This window comes from Mirounga leonina, unplaced genomic scaffold (genome assembly GCF_011800145.1).
Source record: "Mirounga leonina isolate KUSES-001 unplaced genomic scaffold, KU_Mleo_1.0 Mir_95, whole genome shotgun sequence".
NCBI classification, from domain to species: domain Eukaryota; kingdom Metazoa; phylum Chordata; class Mammalia; order Carnivora; family Phocidae; genus Mirounga; species Mirounga leonina.
The window spans coordinates 21318020-21338433 of NW_023270865.1; positions in this window are offsets into that span (position 1 = coordinate 21318020).

Here is a 20414-nt window from a genome sequence, read left to right on the forward strand (position 1 = left end):
ATACAGCAATATATTAAAAGTGTAATTAATGCATCATTACCAGATAGGCTTTATCTCAGGAAATGACATTTTTAATATTTGAAATTAAGTTAAAATATTTCACTATATTGACAGAATAAAGGTAAACAATGACACAAAATTATTTCAAAAGATGGAAAATATTTGAGAAAATTCAACATCTATGCATAATTAGGAAAAAAATTCAGAATATTATGAATAGAAAGAAACATCTGTCTTTACTAGAGAGTGTAAAATGATATATTTTTGGCAGTTCTTATAAAGTTAGATACACAACTACCTTATGGCCCATGATTTAACTTCAATGTATTTACACAAGGTAAATAACATGCCGACAATAATACTTGCATAAGTGTTCATAGTAACTTTCTTCATAAATCCCCAACCTAAATATCCCAAATGCCTCTCATGTTGAAATTACAGTCATATAGTGGTGTACTCCCAGCAACACAAAGAAAAACAAGCTAGTACTAATAAATGCAACAGTGTGGATGAATTTCAAAAATATTACCCTTTTTTTTTTTAGATTCCACATGTGAGTGAGATCATATGCTATTTGTCTTTCTCTGGCTTGTTTCATTTAGCATAATGTCCTCATGGCCCATCCATGTTGCAAATGTCAAGATTTTCTTATTTTTATGGTTGAATAATATTCCATTGTATTTTTATACTACATTTTCTTTATCCATTGGTCCACCAGTGAATACGTATGTTGTGTTAATTTCTTAGCCACCGTAAATAATGCTACAATGAACATGGGGGTGAGTATATCCTTTCAAGTGAGCATTTTAAATTCCTTCAGATAAATACCCCAACCTGAAATTGCTGGATCATTTGGCATTTCCATTTTTAATTTTTTGAGGAAACTCCATACTGTTTCCATAGGGGCTGCACCAATTTACATTCCTACCAATAGTGCACAAGTGTTCCCTCTTTCCTCATCCTCACCAACATTTGTTATTTCTTGATCTCACTTCATGTGGAATCTAAAAAACAAAACAAAAAGTGAAAAATGGGACTTACACAGAGAACCATTTGGTGAAGGGTTGGGGGTGGACAAACCATTTGGGTGAAGGGAATCGGAAGGGACAAACTTCCCATCATAAAATAAATATGTCTTGGGGATGTAATGTACAGCAGAGTGACTATAATTAATAATAAGTTGTATATTTGATAATTACTATGGGAGTAGATCTTAAAAGTTCTCATCACAAGAAAAGAACTTTGTAACTGTGTGTGGTGATAGATGTTAACTAGACTTACTGTGATGACCATTTTGCAATATTTGCAAATATCAAATTATGTTGTACACCTGAAACTAGTATGTTTATATGTTAATTGTATCTCGATGAAAAAAACGTGATTTTTATCAAAAGAAACTAATTAAAAAATGTCCATACTTAACAATTTTACTTATATGAAGTTAAAGAACAGACAAAAGAAAGATATCGTGAATAGAATCAGAGCATTCCATTTTTTATATGGTGAGGATTGACTAAAAAGGAATTTGTTTTCAGGAGAAAATTAACCATGTTTAGAAACACATCAAGGGGTGCATGGGTGGCTCAGTAGTTAAGTGTCTGCCTTTGGCTCAGGTCATGATCCCAGGGTCCTGGGATCAAGTCCCACGTTGAGCTTCCTGCTCGGCCAGAACCCTTCTTCTCCCTCTCCCACTCCCCCTACTTGTGTTCTTGCTCTCACTATCTCTCTCTCTGTCAAATGAATAAAATACCAAAAAAAAAAAAAAAAAAGAAACACATGGAAAATGGAGGACAGGAGTAAGATCATAAACAGTATTCTTCAAGCAGAATTGTAATGCCTCCAAATCCTACTCCCACAAACCCCAGAATACTAATACCAGCATTGAAAGTTATTATCTAGTAGGGACCAAAGACATGACTTATTTGATGTACTTATTTATTAATTGATTGATTTACTATTTGTAAAACTGAACCACAGCAGAGAAAAGATATACAGAAACTGGCATTATATTGCTCAGCCAAAGAATATCATGGATGAGGGTCTGTGTATCAAACTGGAAAACAACTAGTACAGACTGATGCAAAGTAAAGGAGTGTTTGAGGAGTTTTATCTTCTGGAGGAAATGACATTAATCAATTGCTTGTCAGGTATGATTCGACGAGGCACAAGTGTTGGGAAAAGATAATTAAAAACAAAATCTCCTCCCAATCCATACAATCTCTCCACAAGAGTAGAACAGAAAGAAAACAACTTTATTATTAAATAAACCTTGGACTAGAATGTGATGTGCATCACAGTCTGAGACAGAAAGAAATCCCACCCTTTTATATAGCAAAGAAGATACAAACCATTACATACATGTCCTTAAGTGAGAAGACTTGACAGCACCATTTGTCACAGACAGTTCATCCCAAATTCAGTTGGTATTTGTAGTGACCATCTGTGTTAGCTAATTGGCTTTCTCCACAGGAAAAATAAACTTCTATGTCGTTATGAGAGAATGTAGCTTTGCAACTTGGAAGCAAGGCATCTGCTGAAGCTAGGCTCCTACCCACCCACCTAACTAGGACACAGGGCTTCCATCTTCCTTGATGCTTATGTTTCAAAAAGATGATTCCCAGTTCCTTGAGAAAGACATTCTTGGGTAGTAAAACTAAGACGTTTGTTTAGTTTTTTTTAAAAAGTTTAAAAACATTTCAAGAGACAAAGAATCTATAATTACAAACTTTATAACGTAAATTATTTAGGGAAAGGGTGGGGAAGTCAAATACCTTCCCTTATTTTCAACAAGGAGAATTAAGCTTCCTTTTGAAAATTTGTATCTGCTTGTACACAAGACTCCTCTGCCTTCTTTTCCCCCAATTTTTGACTTTTTGAAAGTATAGTAATACTTTCAAATATGGTAATATAGTAATACTAGGTAATGTTCTGATTAAAAATTGAAATATAGCATAAGTAAAATCACATTTCCCATCCTTTACTCAATAACTTTTTAAATGCACTGAATATAAACAACCCAAAATCTTTAACATGTTCAACAAGACTTCATCTTTGTCTCTGCCTATGTTCACAATCTCGGCTTACTGCACTTTCCCCTTATCTCACTAGCTTTCAGTCATGTTAATTCAAATTTTCTTTTATTATTTTATTTTGTAATTTATAAAATTTGGCAAGTAATTTATTTTCCCAGTTTTTCTCCAAATAGTATTCCCTTTCCCCCACTCCTCATCTGAGGAGCTCATATTCACCCTCAAGGCATAGATTTCTCTGACTCCAATTAACTTAGGGCACTCTGCTGTACTCTTTTAGGTTACCTTATGTTTTTCTTATTTTGCACTCAACTTCCAGAAGAGTACTTGGGTTCTTGTGAGTTTTCAATTAATATTTGTAATGTACATATTTTCCAAGAAAATGGTCACAATATAAGTCTGATCAAAAAACCTAAGCCCTCATGAGTTTAAAATGCCAGAAAAATAGGATGAAGAAGAAGAAAAAGAAGAAGAAGGAGAAGACAATCAATCAGAATCCACTTTAATCATTACCTACTTTGATTTAGCATCTGTCTAAACTTGTCTATAACATCAAAACTTGCATAATTTATCATGTAATTCTATAAAGGCACATGAAATGTAAGCTATTAATTAAAATTTAATATGGAATTTAAATGAAATAGTTAAGAGGAAGTTACTGGCAGGTAATTCATTGGGGATATCAAAATTATTTTAATAGACTTAGAGTATCAGTGATTAGATCAATTAGTCTATCCAATAGCTATTTAAAATTACTTTGCCATAGTTAAGAGTCTCATGGTTCTTCTCTCTCTCTGATGACTTCCCATTCAGTTTTCCTTCCCTTCCCCTATGATCCTCTGTGCTGTTTCTTATATTCCCCACCTGAGTGAAACCATATGATAATTGTCTTTTTCTGATTGACTTATTCCAGTCAGCATAATACCCTCCAGTTCCATCCATGTCAGTGTAAATGGTAAGTATTCAACCTTTCTGATGTCTGAGTAATATTCCATTGTATATATATATATATCACATCTTCTTTATCCATTCATCTGTCAATGGACCTCTCATCTCTTTCCACAGTTTGGCTATTGTGGACATTGCTGCTATAAACACTGGGGTGCACATGCCACTTCAGATCACTACGTTTGTATCTTTGGGGTAAATACCTAGTAGTGTAATTGCTGGGTCATAGGGTAGCTTTATTTTTAACATCTTGAGGAATGTGATGAGCACTGGGTATTATACGCAACTGATAAATTATTGAACACTACATCTGAAAGTATGTATGTACTATATGTTGGCTAATTAAATTTAAATTTTAAAAATGATAAAATTACTTTGCCACTGGGTTTTATTGAGGTACAGTTGTCAAGTTTTCAAACTTCACAAAACTCTCCTCAATAGGCTGAAACAAATGGAACTTCAGATAAACAACACCTGGGTTTAGTAGCATAGAGCAAAGCTTAGAGTGCAGCAAGGATGCAAAAGACAGAACCACCCAAATCAAGGTAACTTCACATTTTATAACAGGCCACCTTCCTCCCAATGACCAATACAATGTTTCAATAAAAAGTCTTGTCATTAAGAAAAGAAGATTTTTCATTGAAATGGACATGCTAGAAAAAAAAATAAAATAAAAATAGTGAATATGTGTTTCTTACTATCTGCCAGATACTGTGCTCTAGATAAAGAAAGAGGGAGATATAGTTTAATTTTTTTGCCCATCCTAATTTGTAGGATGGAATGAAACAGGTTTTTCATGAAGTTATAAATTAATTATGAACATAATCTCTGAGAATAATCCCTTCAAAATATATTTTATTCCCAATTAAGAGACATACTTGCCCATCAAATATTTTTGTCATTATGATTATTGTTGCCAATATTACTATATGTCTTAATGGATTTCCTTGTTAATACAGCTATATGAAATAATCTATAAAGCTATAATTTATTTGACTCCTACAATATGCTGGGGCACTTTATTATAGGTAGATAGGTAGGAGGGAGGTAGACAGATACATACATACATACATACATATATAATCAGATACATAGATAGATGTTAAATAAATAGATCTGGATAGAAGAATGGACTTATAGAATCCTTTCCCATTTTAAAAATGATAAAACTGAAGTGCAGAAATTTTGAATTACCACACATGTATAGTTAGGAACAGGAAAAAGATGACTGGAACTCAGAACACTCTGAATTCTAAAATCACTTGTGTTTCCCCTCTGCCATTCTACCTCTTACACACATATGCACAGGTAGTAAAACAATCAAAACCAGCACTTTTTAAAATGTAACTTCATTATTAACAAAGACCCCTAGGTCCTACATTTTTCTAAAATATGATAATATTTTGATTAGAATACAATATTCACATCACTGAACATAATATATATTCAGTGCTCAGAGTAAAATTATAATGAGAATAGGGATTTTAAAACTTGATTACTGATTAAGTTGTGCATTGAAGTGCTCTCATAATTATTCCAGGAATTTTTACTGCTTATTTATTTGTATTTGGTTTCTCCATGTTTAGAAAAATGAATTGACTCATTCTTTCTCATTAAATTTGAAAGGTGAATACTGATTGGAACTCTCACTTTTTTGGAGGAGATCAGAGAAATTAAGTAATTTGCCCAAGATTACATAGTTCGAAGGTGGCAGAGTTAAGATTAATGCATGCCTGTCTCACTCAAAACCCAAAACCCAAAATCCAAAATGATTGTCACCATCCTACATTGTCAATAGATTCCATGGAATAAATATCATAAAACTAGTGGTAATGTTGATTCCATTGTTATTAAGACCTCCTCTTTCAATTTTTAGTCACTACACCATATCAATATCTTCATTAAATCTCTTCTTTCTAGACATGCTAGTTGATGGACTATTGAATAACAGTATCAATAAGTGGATCCTGGTCAAATTTTTAAAATAGATATGAATGTTTATATTTACCCTACCACTTGGGTAATATATTGGCCAATCGGTGAGCCCTAATATTTACAAATCTTGTCAGATGCCTTAGGTTATCTACCCAACATTTATTCCTTATCATCATCCTCCAAATAAATTCTCACTTTTTTTCTGGGGCTAGGGCATCCAGCTCTCTAGGACGACTCAAAATTTATCTAATCCAGTCATAATTATCTTATCCCTTTGTGCAGTGTTGGTCTAAGAGTGAATTTCGATCTATTTCTCACAATAGAAATATTTTCATCTTAGAAAAGAAATAGATGTGAGGGAAAAAAGTCTTATGCAGCCATATTGGAACGATACACTTGTCATTAAGAAATTTTATATATATATACACTGAGCATGGAAGAAGAGAAAGATGGAAAGAATTTGTGTCCCTGAACTCCATGTCACATATGCAACACAGTATCCCTACTTTCTTGTCAAGTTGGTATGCTTTAAGGCAATTTTAGCCAAAATCATTCTTCATGGATACACAAGCTTACTGGATAGGGAGGACAAATGAATAAACTGCTTTTGCATTTTCAAGAGATCATTAATTAAAATTAATTTTCTCAATAATAATTTTTAATTATCTGTTGTTTCTGGAAATACAACAGCTAACAATAGAGACAAATCCCTTCCCTTCTGTTTTTACATTTTGGGGGAAGTCAAACAATAAACAACTAAGTTGAGTGTGTCATATACTGATATGAATAAAATAAAGCCAGGCAAATGAAAGGGAGTGCTGTGGGAGGTTGATTTTAGTATATACTTTAGGAGAATCCTCACTGAAAACATAATATTTGAACAGAGAACTGGTACAAAATATGTAGGTAATTGGCTGAAAGACATTCCAGCCACCAGGGACAGCAAGTGCAAAGGTCCCAAAGCAGCAGAAGACCTGGCATATTCACAGAAAAGGGGTCTAGTGTGGATGGAAGAGTGGAAGGTAAAGTAGTAGGAGATGAAGTCAGAGATGTTGCAGAGAGCAGTGAGGGAATATACAGGCCATTTAAAGAAGTTGGTCTTTATTCAGAATAATGAATAAGAACACTGGGGGACTTCGAGCAAAAGAATGATATGTTCCGTGATATTTAACAAGATAATCTTGATTGAATTAGGAATAGAATGAGAGTGATGAAGCGAGAAGCAGAGAGACCAGGTCAGAGGATATTGCAATAAACAAGGGGATAGACGACCTCTTCAATTGTGTATCTCATACCTAAAGAGATATAAATATTCTTATATGTGAATTTTAAACTAAAAAAGAATTTTTGATAAAATTTGGAGAGGTGAAGGGATCAGCAAGCATTTTAGGGAGGCGAATACCGAAGAGTCACATTAGTATGGATGATGGTAAAATATTTGAATGAGAAAGAGGGCATTGCTTGGTAAACTGTGTCCTAACTCAGGCTGCCGAAACAAAATACCACAGAGTAGGTGGCTTAAACTACTGACATTTATTTCTTGGAGTTTTGGAGGCTGGAAGTTCAAGATTCAAAGTGCCAAGCAGATTCTGTGTCTGGTGAGAGCCCTTTTCCTGACTTCCAGATGGATGTCTTTTTAGCTGTGTCTTCAAATGGGAAAGGAGAGAGAGAGAGATAGCGCTCAGGTCTCTTTTTTCTTATAAGGACACTAATCCCATCATGGGAACCCCACCCTTGGGACTTTATCTAAACTTAATTACTTCCCAAAGGTCCCACTTCCAAACACCCATCACGTTGGAAGGCAGACCTTCAAATTTTGCTGGGCTGAAGGGGACCCAAACTTTAGTCCGTGACAAACTGCTTTGAGGAACAATAATACTGAACTATAGACAACAGCGGGCATCTTCACTGTCAACATGTCGCTTAGCCAAGCCTTCTACTTAGTCACTAGACCTACCACCTATTTCAATTTGACCTTTCAATTTGATGAAATGAGTTTCATACCTTTTCTATCCTTTCTCATCTTGTTCCCAGAGCTGACCCCCCCAAAACAACAACAACAACAACAGCAACAACAAAAACAGCCAGTTTGAACAATACACAGTCTGAAAAAGTTTTAGATCAAGGTAACCTGGGAATTATCCAAACAGTGGTTTAAATGTGGTATGTTCCTGTGAACCTGAAAATGAAGAATATTTAACCTCAAGCTGTTACAGTCTGAGGGACTGCTGAGCTTCTGATTGAGACGTACACTAAGGCCAAAAATTGTTGATAGAATTTATCACATAGAACTCTCAAAATTGAAACTCACAGAGTTCTACAAGAGGGACATCAAGTGCCTAGAAACAAGCAGACCTACAAAACATGGCAGATATCTGAGGGGATATGTATGGCAGATGGAAGAAAATGTCGTGTAACTCCCAGAAACGAATAGCAGCAGAGAGTGGGAATCAGTCTTTCCTAGGGCAGAGGGCAAGGATCCGGTTTCCAATCCCCAGATGGACATCAGGCAAAGCAGGACTTCAATACTGACAGCATTTGAGCTCCAGGCTTTAAATTACTATTACTATTAAATTAATTAGAATGTTAAATACTTAATCTGAAAGGCAAGGCAAAAATAGAAGCAAAGGAAAACTTTCTCAGGGATGAAATGAGACCCACCCCACAATGTATGTGTAAACTTTAAAGTAATAGTTAATGATGGCAGCTCTGAAGATAAAAGTGGTTTTTAGAGAGATGACAGAAGAAAACTCAAATAATTAACACTATAATCGTTTTTCAAGAATTGATAATAATCATGGTTATATATTTGTTGTTGTTACAGTTTAATGAGTAACAACATAACATTTTTAAAAAATGAAATAATAATAAACATAAAATAGCTGTTACTTTTGAGGACATGTTATGTATTAGGCACTGCAAAACAACTTTCTTTTTTTATTTATTTTATTTTTTTTTAAAGATTTATTTATTTGACAGAGAGAGAGACAGCAAGAGAGGGAACACAAGCAGGGGGAGTGGGAGAGGGAGAAGCAGGCTTCCCGCTGAGCAGGGAGCCCGACGTGGGGCTCTATCCCAGGACCCTGGGATCATGACCCGAGCCGAGGGCAGACGCTTAACGACTGAGCCACCCAGGCACCCCTGCAAAACAACTTTCTGTATTTTATCTTGTGAAATCAATGCAATAAACCTGAATGGTAGGTACCATTATTCAACTTCCAAAGACAGGAAACTGAGTTTCAAAGAGGTTAAGTAATTTGTCCAAGGTTGCAGAGTCAGTGAGTGGTTTAAACCCCAAACCTGATCCCTGCCCACTAAGTCTCTCTGAATCTTGACTAATCTGCAATAGAAATGTCTTTGCAATGTCCATGTTCATTGTTTTTGTTCTAAGCAAAACAAACTGTGACAAGGAACTGCCGGAGAATATTAGAGGTGAGTGGAAGCTTATGAATCAAATAGAACAGTGGTTCTCACTGAGAAAGAGAAAGGCAGTTTCTTTGGTATGTGTGTGTGTCAGGGAGAGGGACTGGAAAGGTATTGTGAGAGTCGATCATTTAGGGGGTTTTTAAAATTCTAACTACTTTGATAAACTCCTTTGGGTAACCCCTGTTAAAAGTTCTGATTTATACTCCACCAGCCCTATCTGGTCACAGACTAGGAAGTTAATTTCTAGAAAGTGTTTCTTGGATCTCTCATAACCCTCTAGGATGATTTCTGGAATCCACCTCTTAGTCCCTTTTACTGTGATGCCCAGGAATCTGCATTACAATAAACAGACTGATTTAATTTTATTTACAATAAAGTTTCATCAAACTCCTCTTCCAAAAGTATTGAAGCATTTGCAAAAGTTTTGCCCCTAATTAATGTTCGAGACTGTCAGAATCCCTGTCTCCTCATGTAGTCAGAACATTTCAAAAAGCATAGTATCTGTGATGTAAAATTCGAAGAAGCTAAGAGAAACTACCGTTTCATCATGGAGGCTGTACCCAATACTAACACACACATAATAGTAAGTCAATGATGGTGGTAACTGAATGAGGCCACATGATATAGGCTGACAAAAGTTAACTGAAATGGAAAATACCTGAGTATTTAGGTTTCCATGGTTTGAAAGTGGAATGCACTAAAATTGCAGGCAAGCTGAACTGACTACATTTTTCTGTGTTGTACTGAGTTTATGGTGGCCTCACATTACCTTTCATCTAGTTAAAGAAAGAAAGCTTCTTGAAAAAGAGTGGAATCATAGTTTTGAAAGTTGGCAGAGTAAGGGAAGTTGCTTCTAACATAAGGACTGTGAATCTAATCTCAGGAAAGTAACCATAAAGAATGTTTCACTAATATAAATACATTACCCACATATTGGCTGAAGATTAGTGCAATTAAATTTCAAAATAAAAAGAAATAATGTACATACTTTCTAAGTTTGATAATTTGATGATCTTCTCTACTATGATTTCTATAATTTAGTATTTCTTGAGTTCATCCTTAGCATCAAAACCATATTTAAGTTACATAGTTGATATGTCTCAAGGACCTATCATTTTAAAGTAAATTTATGTCTGATACAAAAGCATTATTTGTTTTCCTATCCATTTATTTATTTATTTTTAAAGATTTTATTTTTTTAAGTAATCTCTACACCCAAGGTGGGGCTCAAACCCACAACCCCGAAATCAAAAGTCATATTCTCTACCAACTGAGCCAAATCAGGTGCCCCTTTCCTATCTATTTAACTTGGTAATATTATATTCCTTAAATCCCTTGATTTCAGATATAGAAAACATTTTTATCTTTCTTACCTAGTCTGTCAAATATTATTAAATATATTATGCATGTAGTTAGTTTTTCTATAGGTTGCCATATAGAATAGTCTTGTAAAGGGTAACCCTCTTGAGGACAAACTACAAAAACTTCTTACAGTTGTCAAAGTAAATTGTTTTTTGTACACTTTTGTTTTGATGTCTCGTACTGGAGATGCCCAAGCATCTTAACCAGACAGAATCTGCCTCATGACAGTGTTTCTCTTTCCCTTCTTTCCTTCAACCAAAGCCTCCTGGAGCGCCTTCCTTCCTTTAAGCACCTGAAATCGGTGATCTCCTTTGGGATCGATATTAATATCATTTCAGCCTTTTGTGGAAATGAGATTAGAATTCTAAATGTTCAAAATCCAACAGCCTTTAATGAAAGATGATAGGAATTATCACACATCTAGAGCTTAGAAAGGATGGAATCGTATTTGCACATTATTAAAGATCTGAATAATTTAGGTTATTTTTAGATTTGAACTGCTTAGAGGATTTTAGAAAGCTCAATTTAAACTGCTCAAGAAATGCACTAGCTCTTCCTCATTTCAGCAATCATACATCACTTAAAGTTTTTTCATGGAATAAGGTTTGGCTGTTAAAAAATGAACAGATTTTGGAATTCAGATCCACAGTGGAGAAATACTAAAATTTTTAAATAAAATTTATTTAATTATTATACTGTCTTTGAAACATTTTCTTAGATGAATGCTTTGCTTTGTTTTGTTTTTACTTTCTTTTTCCAGTTCTCTGGTAAAAAAATGGATTTTTTTCTAAGTCTTATAAGTAATATAGGGTAATAGCATTCTAGTTATGCATTAGTGGAAAGAAAATGATTTGCTATAACCCAAATATGTTTTATATTTTCAAAACAAATATGTTTCGTATTTTCTCCAATAATCTATCAATTCTAAATATTTTTTTATGTTCAGTTTCCTTACAGGTAAAATATGAAATTAATATGTCTCTATGTTGTGAGGACAAACTGGTGGATTATAGGTACACTATAAATATTTGGTCTTATCTTTTATGAAATATAGATGTTGAGACAAGAAGCTTGGGGTAAATAGGATAGCATATCTTAAAATTAAAGAGAATTAGAGATGAACAAAGAATACAAGAGAAATGGCCAAGGAATACAGACCATACACATTGCCAATCCTCAGGGAAACTGGGAAACATTTTAAACCAAAAAGATATTTCAGTCTAAAAATTAAAATAAGAGAAGTGGATGATAAAACAAATCTAAAAGAATCACTCCTGATTTGTGACCATAGATTACTAAAATGACCAAGAATCTAAAAATAAAGCTGTAGCTTTTTAAAACAGGCTAGTGAGTGGAATAGGCAGTGTTAATATAATAAAGGCTTTGAAGCAATTGCTTTTTCTAACAGAATCTATACCTCCACTCAAGACCCTCATCCTCACCTCTTTTGCTCTTTAAATTGCCTGACCTTTTTGTTATTAAGAAGCGTTTCAAGATTATGGAACTTGTGGCTGAAACTTCACAAAAGATGATTGCAAGCTGTTAGTCTAATTAAAAACTTCCTTCACAAAAACCTTTGAATTCAGAGGAATAACGGGCTGTAACTTCAACTTCAAAAATGACATTTCAAAAGGGCTACCTAAATGCCTGATCTGAAATATTGCATTTACTTTTAATGTTTTTCAATTATCATGGATTAAAATTGACTGCTTTTATGTAAAATTCTATGAATTTTAGTATATATATAGAGTCCTGTGAATGGTCACCATTGTTAGGATATAGAACAGTTCCATCACCCTCAAAAGCGACCTAGTGCTATTCCTTTATTCTCATCCCCTTCTCCCACCATAATCTATGGCAACCACTGACCTGTTCCCAGTTTCTTTCTTTTTTTTAAAGATTTTATTTATTTATTTGAGACAGAGAGAATGAGAGAGAGAGAGCACATGAGAGGGGGTAGGGTCAGAGGGAGAAGCAGGCTCCCCGCCGAGCAGGGAGCCCGATGCGGGACTCGATCCAGGGACTCCAGGATCATGACCTGAGCCGAAGGCAGTCGCTTAACCAACTGAGCCACCCAGGCACCCTCCCAGTTTCTATAGTTTTAATTTTTACATTTTTTTTATTTTCAAAGATGTAATATAAGTGGAACCATGCCATATGTATGCTACCTTTTAAGACCAACTTATTTTACTCAGCACAGTGCATTTGAGATTCATCCAGATTGCTGCATCTATGAAAAATGCATTCGTTTTATTGCTGAATAGCATTCTGTTCTATTCCATTGTCCATAGTATTTAACTTGTTTATTCATTAGCCTCTTGTAACATATTTGTGTTGTTTCCCGTTTTCAGCAACATGAATATGCTACAAATCTTTATGTGAAGTTTCTCCTATAGGTGTAAGTTTACTTCTGGTTAAAGACCAAGCAGAAGGATTGCTTGGTCACACAGTTAAGTGTATGTTTAACTTTATGAAAACCAACAAACTATCTCCCACCATGTCTGTGTAATTTTGCATCCTGATCAGCAATGTTAGAGAATTCTAGTTGCTCCACACTCTCTCCAGTGCTTGCATTGTCAGCATTATTTCTATTTTAGTTACTCTATTGGTCATGTACTGTTATCTCATCATGTCTTTTTTTTTTTTTTACTTTTCATTTCTATAAGGGCTAATGATATTGGATGTTTTTTTACATGCTTATTTGCTCTCTTCATATCCTCTTTGATAAAATGTATCTTTTAGTCATTTTTAATGTGTTTTCCTTTTCCCCCCTTAGGGTTGTGTTTTGAGAGTCTATTGTATATTCTCAGTGCATAACCTTTCTTCGATATGATATTTGCAAATATTTTCTTCTAGTCTGTGGTTTGCCTCCTTGTTTGCTCAACACTGTCTTTCACAAAAAAAAACATTTTTAGTTTTGTTGAAGATTGATTTATCCATCTCTAAAAAAATGGATCGTCCTTTTGGTTCCATGTGTAAGAATTCATCACTTGACACCAGATAAGGGAACATGAACAGGTTCTAAGGTACTGCTGGGCCAAGTGATTCCAAAGCCAGTTCCAGGGTAGGGCCCAAAGGGTTAGGGTCTCGTTGAGAAACCAGAGAGATACTCTAAACAGTTTCTACCTGTAGGTGGTGTGGAGGAGGCATGTCTAAACAGCGCTCCATTGCTCAGCCGTTTTCCTGCTAAAGCAGCGTTTTTATTTTAGTCTGTTGAGACTTTTGTAAGACTTCTGACCTCTAGAACTGTAAGATATTAAATGTGTGCGGCTTTATGCCACTAAAATTTTTGGTAATTTGTTACAGAGAAATAGAAACTAATATAGTTGAAAACAACTATTCTAGTAATCCTGGAGAAATCGGCTATCAATGCAGAAAAAATAAAGAATATTTTATTCTACCTCATACTGGTACAAAAGTCATCCCTATGTGGCTTAAGTACTAAATGTGAATCAAAAACTTCTTGATGAAAATATTTCTACTGAGAAAAATTAAAAAGGCAACCTGTATGTTCAATAAAATATTAAGATATTCTCACTATTCCATTTAGAAAAATAAAAATATTAAAAATGAGTTGATATTTAATTCTTGTCAGACTAGAAATTAGAAATTACTCATCATGCTAATTGCTGACAGGAAATTGAGATAATAATAACTCATGTACTGTTGGTGAGTTTATAGCTTGGTACAATCACCTTGGGTTTTAATTGCTATTACGCAGTAATGTTAAAAACCTGAAAAACCTAGGAAACTGTGCCTGGGTTTCTCCTTCACTTGTATATTACTACCACACTCACAACACTTCTGACACCAGATGTGTGAGTGTTTTTCCCACATCATGCCTTTCTCTGAAACACCAGCAGGTGTCCTACAATTTAATTCAATTCAGACACTATCTACTTTGAGATAGCATCAGATCCCACAAGTTTAAAGGCTCAGTCCCACAAGATTATCTTTCACTTTCAGACACCAATCACAAGTAGCAGGTCCCCATGTTACTCACGATTTCTGTCTGATTTGGCTGCAGATTGGAAGTTCTTACGACCCCCTTTCCTTGGATTTGATCATTTGCTAGAACAATTCAGAGAGTCAGAGAAACACTTAACTTTTATCAGTTTATTATATGATAAAGGATCTGATAAGGAATTCAGTGAACAGCAAGATGAGGAGATACAGAGGGCCAGGTCTGGAAAAGTCCCAAGTGGAGGAGCTCTGTTCCCATGGAGCGGGTTACAGACACTCCTGGTGGTTGTGTTTCCCTGCACAGGAACTCTCTGAACTTTGTACTTACGGGATTTTCATGAAGGTTTCATCACACAGGCATGATGAATCACGAACTCAGTCTCCAGCCCTTCTCTCCTTCCCAGAAGATGGGCTGGGGGTAGGGAGTAAGGCTGAAAGTTCAGAACTTCTAATCGTAGCTTAATGTTTCTGGTGACCAGCCCCCATCCTGGAGCTTTCCAGGAGTCCATCCTGGATATAATAACATAATAATATTATCCCAGGAGTCACCTCATTGGAACAAAAGACACTCCTATCACCCAGGAAATACCAAGGAATTTAGGAATTGTGTCGGGAACTAGGATTAAAGATCAAATATTAAAACAAAAGCTACTCCTAGTACTCTTACAAGGGTTTTAAGATCTCTGTGTCAGGAACTGAGGGGAGAGACCAATACATATATTTTTTCTATTATTTCACAATATTTATTGATTAACTGAGTGGGAAATCATTTTTACATAAAGCTACACAAAGAAAAGATATGATTGAACTTGCTCTGCTTTGAGAAAAAGGCATCTTCTGAAATCAGACACAATTGGGCATATTTTTCAGTTCTGGTTTTGTGACATTGGTTAACTTATTCATGTTTACTGTGTCTTCATTTCTAAGTAAATTAAATGTAGCTTTCCATATTATAAATATCTATATGTTTATGTTATATTATACGGGATTATGCAACATATATATAAAACACAGTTAGTAATATCCTTAGCACATAGTAATACTCCCAAATATTAGTCCCTGTTCTAAATAGTTTATTGTATTACCTCATTTTTTTGTCTGATGTTTTCTCTCCTTACTTAAATTGTCTATTTTGCTTGTAAAAAATAAAGATGAATACGGAAAATGATCATTTATTTATTTTTTTAAGATTTTATTTATTTATTTGACAGAGACACAGCGAGAGAAAGAACACAAGCAGGTGGAGTGGGAGAGGGGGAAGCAGGCTTTCCACTGAGCAGGGAGCCTGATGTGGGGCTCGATCCCAGGACCCTGGGATCATGACCTGAGCCGAAGACAGACGCTTAACGACTGAGCCACCCAGGCGCCCCGGAAAATGATCATTTATAATGCTACCCAAATCCATCTGTTTATATTGCTGAATATGAAACCACCTTAAAATTTAGAGGCTTAAAACAACTCTATTATTTGCTCATGATTTCTTAGCAATTAGATTGGGCTCAGCTAAGCGCTTCTGGTTTTCTCTCCTGGGTGATTCACATAACTCACCTGTGCTGGGTATTCAACTATAGTTACACTAGCAAATTGGCATTTGCTCCATCAGACTTTTAAACCTCCTGTGTAAGATAGTAAAAATCCTCCTTTTGATTTCAGGGAAACATTCCATGAAGGTAAGAGCAAATACGCAAGGCTCAGAAATTTAGAGAGTCAATTTTCAGCCTTACATTGGACAAAAGTCACAGAGCCAACCCAGGTTCAGGGACTGAGAAAATAGGATCCAATTCTTTGATGGGAGAATCTGTAAAGTTACACTACAAAAGGAAAGAGGAATTATTGTGTTCTGCTGTGGAAACTCTCTACTACACCAAGAAGTTGTTATTTAAAAATATTTATTAATTATTGACATACTCTATGCAGTATTTATGAATCATAAATGTTTTAAAAGTAATTGGTCTGACAATAATTTATTTGATATTTATTAAGGTAATGCTAATCATGATAATTTAGTATGGCATTTCTGTGGAAATTTATATAACTCAAGTTATATTTGAGCATAATACATTAATTATTAATGTGCATCATTTAAAATTATGTGATCAAATTAAACTCATTCCCAGAACTCTATATTTATGCCCCTCAATTACAGTACCCATGTAATACATCATTTTGACTATTACACAGAGTAATATATAAATCTTGCATTATCTGATTGCCGTGATATTACTAATGTTCTTGGAACTTTTCAATCATTTATTAAAGGTTATCTTGAGATGACCGAAGGTAAAAGTTTGCTTCTTTTCTCTTCTTTAAAAGTGATAACAAAGGGCAGGGGTGCCTGGGTGGCTAAGCGTCTGCCTTCAGCTCAGGTCATGATCTCAGGGTCCTAGAATTAAGCCCCACGTATCGTCAGCGTCCGGGCTCCCTGCTCAACAGGAAGTCTGCTTCTCCCTCTCCTTCTGTGCTCTCTCTCGCTCGCTGTCTCTCTCAAATAAATAAATAAAGTCTTTAAAAATAAATAAATAAATTAAGGTGATAACAAAACTGAGGAAACAAGTGGGATGAATACCACAGAAAGCCACTATCAGATGCTCATTAGAGCCTGATACTTATTGAAGACTAATCCAATGAAAACCAGAGAAATGGCTGTCCCTCTCCTCTGCTCTATTTGGAATTAGTTAATAGCAAGCTTCCTTTCTTTTCGTTAAAGGATAATACTTCTATAAGTTTCATATATTTGTGGTCATTGGAAAGGGTTACAAACACCAGCGACAAAGTTTGCCCCAAGACATACCCAGTGGTATTATTTCTCTATTCTAAAGGAAGCTACAGAAAAGTCAACTCCCTTTCTTATAAAATAATAACTCCATCGTTTATTTTCCAAAGTTGTCACTACTTCTTTGTTCTCAGTTGCAAACTTTATCTCATATTCTTCTTCAGTGTGTGTGTGGGGGGGCATTTGGTCACAGATTAATAAGTAGATAAGTCAATGGGTGGATGGAAAGATAAGTGAATGAATGGGGGGTGGGCAGACAGATAGAAAAATAGATTAGATAAACCAAGAAAACAATGCAGATTCCATTATGACATTCCCAATTTAAAATCATCTAATTACTCTCATTTAGGATTAATTTCATACTCTGTAGCTTGACATAACCTTTCGCGAGTTCCGCTTAATGTCTTTATATGCCTCATTTCCCACCATTCTCAACATGCCCTAGCTCTAGCCACAATGAACTAACTGCAATTATCCAAATGCTTTTTCTGTTTCCAGACTATACCTATAAATTTTACATAACCAAACATTCTTCCTTTGTGCCTAGTCCATGCTAGTTGTTAAAAATTTATCTCTAGTGTTACTTCACTTGGTTAACATTCTCTAGATATCCTGAGGTAGATGCTCATTTGTACATCCATGTATATGACCCAAGAATACACCCTGTATATAACTCTATCATTTTCATATATTCATTGAGTTTCTGAATACTTCTCTGTCCTTATATTTTGGTACCTAATTATTTAAATTGTCTAAAGTTATTAGGAGACAAAATAATATTTGTGCAATATATAAGGTTGTAGTTAAATTAAATTTTCTTAAACAAGTGGAGGAAAAACTAAAATGTGAGTAAGCAATCTAAATTACCATATCTATATAGTAACAGTTATAATTTATAAAGTGGTTATTAATATGAACAAGTAGATATACAGATTAATTTCTTAAATGATAAGAAAAAATAAATAACAGAAATTTATTGGCCTCTGTGTTTCAGGTAATTACCTTAACAGAATTTTTTTTTTTTTTTTAAGATTTTATTTATATGACAGAGAGAGCGAGGGAGCACAAGAAGGGGGAGCAGTAGAAGGAGAGGGAGAAGCAGGCTTCCCGCTGAGCAAGGAGCCCGATGCGGGGCTCGATCCCAGGACCCTGGGATCATGACCTGAGCCGAAGGCAGATGCTTAACCGACTGAGCCACCCAGGCGCCCCCCTTAACAGAAATTTTAACACTCTTTTTTCTTATTTTGTATTTATAAATTAATTTGAAAAATGTTTTTGCATTTACATAGTCCACTTGTTGCTCTAGTGACCTACTATAAATTAATATTATCCTATACATGTTAGAAAAATACAGGGTATTCAAAGGCTAATACAGTATTATCTCTTTTAAGTGAAGACAAAACCCTCTACCTCTCTAAATTATATTTGAAAATGTTCTCGATTTGACAATAACTGATAATTTTACTTTTTAAAAACGTCAGTATATCATTAAAGTAGCTATTAAGCTGCTAATAGGCACTTAACTTTGTGGTAGCTTATTATAAATAGTGTTAACAGTCCTACAACGTTTTCATGCAGGTCACTTAAACATATCACATAAATAAAATTAAATATAATCATCTAAAATAAAATGAAAATGACAATAACTAGGTAAAAAAGATTCTGCATAGAGACTAGTAACAAAGCTTACAGATACATGAAGTCAGTTTCTATGAAGTTAAATTCCATATATGTGATCATAATATTTTTAAATTTTATTTTGTACTAAATTATCTCAAAAGTACATTTTAAGTGTGTTTAAAATGTGATATTTTGATGAAACATAATTTGAAATTTTAAAATATTTAAATTTAATAAAAATCAAAAGCAAAGAACAATATGAGAGTTTTAGCATCTCTTATCCAGGCATCTATCAAGACCTAGAGCAGCAAGAAATTATTTCTACCCAGAGATGAAGTGTCAAAAAATGTAATGCAAAAACTTGTCCTCAGATGTTCTTAGCAGCAGTAATTATAATACCTGAACAATGGAAACCATCCCCACGCACCTGATGGAAGGATAAACAATGTGGTTTATTCAGACATTATATGAACTGACCATGTAATAGGATGAATTGTGCTCCCCCCCCCGTCAAATTCTTATGTTGAAGTCCTAAGCACTAATACCTTGGAAATGTGACTGTGTTTGGAGTTAATGTCTTTAAAGAGAACACTGGGTTAAAATTAGATCATTAATGTGAGCCCTGGTGTCCTTACAAGAAGAGGACATTTCTCTGCAAGAATGTAGAGGAAATTCCAAGTGAGGACACAGGAAGAGATGGCCATCTGCAAGCCAAGGAGAACGGCCTCAAGAGAAACCAATTCTGCTGACACATCATCTTGGACTTCCAGCCTTCCGGAACTGTGAGAAAATTCATTTCTGTTGGTTCAGCCGTTTGGCACTTTGTCATCAGAGCTCTAGAAAACTAACAAAGACCATAAAAAAATGAAGTACTGATATATGCCACAACATAGATGGACCTTGACATTATGCTAAGTAAAAAAAATCAGACATAAAGATTTCATTTCTATGAAATACTCAGCATCGGCAAATTCATAGAGACAGAAAGTAGAGTAGTGTCGATCGTGTGCTTGCTGGGTGAAGGGAAGAAGTCAAAAGTGACTATAAAACTTATATGACTATAAATGACTATAAAATTTCTTTCTGTGGTGAACAAAATATTCTGGAATTAGATAGTTGTGATGTATATGAAAGCTTGTTATATAAGAGAGACAGAGACAGAGAGACAGAGAGGAGTTAAAATAAATTCCACATCAGTTACTTCCTCCTTTATTTTTATTTATAATTAGAGACCGGGTTTTCATCTATGCTAAGGACTTCATCCTATAAAGACTTCACAGAGATGTCTTTCTATTCATCACCAGTTGCCATCTATCTTCAAATTCTGGCTCTCACAGGGAACCTTCAAATTTGTGTTC